Source organism: Salvia splendens, chromosome 10 (genome assembly GCF_004379255.2).
Source record: "Salvia splendens isolate huo1 chromosome 10, SspV2, whole genome shotgun sequence".
In the NCBI taxonomy this organism is placed as follows: domain Eukaryota; kingdom Viridiplantae; phylum Streptophyta; class Magnoliopsida; order Lamiales; family Lamiaceae; genus Salvia; species Salvia splendens.
The window spans coordinates 22,728,149-22,732,485 of NC_056041.1; the positions used below are offsets into that span (position 1 = coordinate 22,728,149).

The 4,337-nt window shown below is 33.1% G+C and overlaps 1 long non-coding RNA gene across 1 annotated transcript; it reads right to left on the reverse strand.

The window, feature by feature from the left end:
- Positions 1 to 1,375: 1,375 nt before the first annotated feature.
- Positions 1,376 to 3,718, reverse strand: LOC121751703. Its single transcript, XR_006040151.1, has 3 exons — positions 3,664 to 3,718; positions 3,433 to 3,490; positions 1,376 to 1,557 (listed from the first exon to the last, which is right to left on the reverse strand). It is a non-coding gene; the product is annotated as an uncharacterized LOC121751703 (long non-coding RNA).
- Positions 3,719 to 4,337: the final 619 nt, after the last annotated feature.

Consider the following 4,337-nt stretch of genomic DNA (forward strand, 5'->3'; position numbering starts at 1 on the left):
CGATTGGTTTCATTTTTTTTAACAATAAGAAAGTAATTTAGTTAATTTCTTCATTGTATTGCAGCAAATAATGTACCAAAAGTATCTAATAATGCGCACGGATCATTGAATAATGCACAGATTTAATAGAATAATGTTGAAAGGAAATTGAATTCATGCTCTTTGGGTTTAGCAATCTATGGGGCTAGGTTGTAGTACCCACTCACAAACGGAACCATCACAAAGGGAAGAGAGTATGAATAATTCCCCTTGGGTTTAGCAACCCATGGGGCTAGGTTATAGCACCACCACAAGAATTCAATTTTATTTTTTAATGCGTTTAAGATTTGGTACGACAAATAATGTACCAAAAGTATCTAATAATGCGCACGGATCATTGAATAATGCATAGATTTAATAGAATAACGTTGAAAGGAAATTGAATTCTTGCCCTTTGGGTTTAGCAATCTATGGGGCTAGGTTGTAGTACCCACTCACAAACGGAACCATCACAAAGGGAAGAGAGTATGAATCATTCCCCTTGGGTTTAGCAACCCATGGGGCTAGGTTATAGCACCACCACAAGAATTCAATTTTATTTTTTAATGCGTTTAAGATTTGGTACGACAAATAATGTACCAAAAGTATCTATTAATGCGCACGGATCATTGAATAATGCACAGATTGAATCGAATAATGTTGAAAGGAAATTGAATTCAGGCCTTTGGGTTTAGCAATCTATGGGGCTAGGTTGTAGTACCCACTCACAAACGGAACCATCACAAAGGAAAGAGAGTATGAATCATTCCCCTTGGGTTTAGCAACCCATGGGGCTAGGTTATAGCCCCACCACAAGAATTCAATTTTATTTTTTAATGCGTTTAAGATTTGGTACGACAAATAATGTACCAAAAGTATCTAATAATGTGCACGGATAATTGAATAATGCACAGATTGAAGAGAATAATGTTGAAAGGAAATTGAATTCTTGCCCTTTGGGTTTTGCAATCCATGGGGCTAGGTTGTAGTACCCACTCACAAACGGAACCTTCACAAATGGAAGAGAGTATGAATCATTCCCCTTGGGTTTAGCAACACATGGGGCTAGGTTATAGCACCACCACAAGAATTCAATTTTATTTTGTAAAACTACTCATACAAATCAGAACAAAAACGTCTCATACACATATACATTATAGGACACAAATCGTCCATTACTGAGTAAATAAAATCCATTACACTGAAATGTTTCCACATTATGTTAATAAGTTATAACTACTCATAAAATCAGAACAAAAACGTCTCTGAAACATATCCATTACAGGACACATATCGTCCATTACTGGGTGAATAAAATACATTACACATAAATATTTTTACATAATGTCTATTAGTTATAACTACTCCCTAACGTTGATGATATCTAAACCCTAGAGGTATGACTGGAACTCGTGGACTTTGCCGACGGTTGTGTTACTTACTCCATAGTACACCCTAGCCCACGAGATTGCTAAACCCTTGGAGAGTAAATTAAAACATCAACCGCCTTCTCTATGTTCATTCTCAGTTGCTTAGTCCCTGTCAAGCAGCAGCAACATGCATCATGAAAAAGAAACATAATTCAAGGATATAGGAAAATAATGCATTCACATATGAACATAATGCAGAGATTATATGAACTAATGAATGTATAAATATTACATTTGTTATCTGACAATTTACAACAACAATGACCATAATGCATTCACATTTTCAAATAATGTAGTCACAATCGCAAATAATGAAGAGATTTTAACAAGTAATGAACAAGCAGATTTTCAATTTACTCTTTCACAATCTATAACCATGCTAACAACATTCATAATGTAATCACATAGGTAAATAATGCATTGATATGTACTTATAATACAAAGAATGTAACACTAAATACCTTTCAGGTTTTTATGTATAACTCAGAATTACACATAATTCAAGGATTTAGGAAAATAATGCATTCAAATATGAACATAACGCAGATATTATATGAAATAATGAATGTATAAATATTACATTTGTTATCTGACAATTTAAAACAGAAATGACCGTAATGCATTAACATGTTACAATAATGTAGTCACATTGACAAATGATGAAGCGATTTTAACAAGTAATGAACAAGCATATTTTCAATTTACTCTTTCACAATCTATAACCACACTAAAAAACATTCATAATGTTATCATATAGGTACATAATGCATTGGTGTACAGTTTTAATACACAACATATTACACTAAATACCTTTCCTCTTTTACTGTATAACACAGAATTACACATAATTAAATGATATAGAAAATAATGCATTCACATATGAACATAATGCAGAGATTATATGAACTAATGAATGCATAAATATTACATTTGTTATCAGACAATTTAAAACATAGATGACCATAATTCATTCACATGTTAAAAAAATGTAGTCACAATGGCAAATAATGAAGAGATTTTAACAAGTACAGAACAAGCAGATTTTCAATGTACTCTTTCACAATCTATAACCATGCTAACAACATTCATAATGTAATCATATATGTACATAATGCATTGATGTACAATTTCAATACACAGAATGTAACACTAAATACCTTTTCTCTTTTACTATAGGCTCACCCTCTTGCTGGATATATATACATGTAACCACTTAACCATCCAAATAATGCAATCACAGAATCAAATAATGAAGATGTTATACCAAGTAATGAACAAACAGATTTACAACAGGATCCAACATAATGCAATCACATTTTCAAATAATGAAATCACATCAGCAAATAATGCAATCACATAGTGAAATAATGCAATCATAAGACAAGCATGCTGCAGCATACATGATATATATATACATGTAACCACTTAACCATCCAAATAATGCAATCATATTTGTTATCTACCAATTTACATCAGAAATGACCATAATGCATTCACATATTAAAATAATGTAGGCACATTTTAAAAATAATGAAGAGATCATGTCTTGTAATGAACAAACACATTTTCAATTTACTTAATCACAATCTAAAACCAAAGCAACAACATTAACAATGTACTCATACATGAAACATAATGCATTGACAAACCAAAATAATGCATAGACCATGTGATTAAATGAATATAAACAAAGTGCATTCGTTATATGCCAATTGAAATCGCATATGCGCAAACTGCATTCACATATTAAAATAATGTAATCACTTTGACAAATAATGCACATTTAATATCAAGTAATGCTGGAACAAGCCAACATTGACTGATTTTATGCACAAAAATTCAAAAACAACACGCATAATGGATACAGTGGACAAATTAATTCACAAAAATTATTAAAATACTGTGCAAATTACGGTAAACCATGTGGGATTACAATCCAAACATACAAAGCAATTACAGTTGAACGCGAAACACAAAAGCTCACCAATCTTGCTGGGATTGCTGCGAATTGGTGGGCCGTCCTCTTTTCGGCATTTTAAGATCTGCGCAGGAATTCAACCAAACAACAGGGAGTTAGATTGTAGTACCAAATCCGGTCGATTGGTGGTAATCGGGTTAATTGTGGTATGGGTGTTGTGTTCCTATCGATTATTGGAGAAAGGGTTATTCAAACTCGAAAAGTGAAGCAGTTCAATAACATTCGGAAAAACCCTACCTCTGCTTAGAACGCGTTGGAGTAATGTTCGGAACCGACGACAAGCATGGAATTCGACTGAAAAACGGTTTAATTACCGATAACAATGTCCGCGGCGGCTAGGGATTTGCTAGTCGGATGGAATTTGAGAAGGATAGTGGAGAGATAAGGGGAGTAAATGCGGTTTGTGAAGAATGAGGCGGTAGATGGAATTCAGTGGGTGTATCCCGCTAAATTCGCGCCTCCTCGTTTTCTCCAGATTTGATACTATAAAATTACTAATTCACCCTCATAATGCACGAAATAGTCGAAATAATGAACTACGGGGTGCTTAATTACTAATCAAATCCGGGTCGTTCATCTCGTAGATCCAATGATCCAAATCAAATTGGAACTTAAATCTAATGATAGAAAAGGACATTAACATGACCCTATATATATATATATATATATATATATAAAATCTTCTTGTACAAGTGTATGTAATAATGTAACTTAGGAAAAATATTACGAATTAGGTACCAACTTCCAAGAATATTAAAACTTGTTGCAGGTGGTAACTTACATGCATACTTAATACTAGTATGTCATTACTCATTAGTTAGGTAAAGCATTTCGATTTTCGAGAATGTTCCCAAACCAGTTATTGCCACGTACCATTTTCATATATAAACATGCTTTTCTATAATGTTACA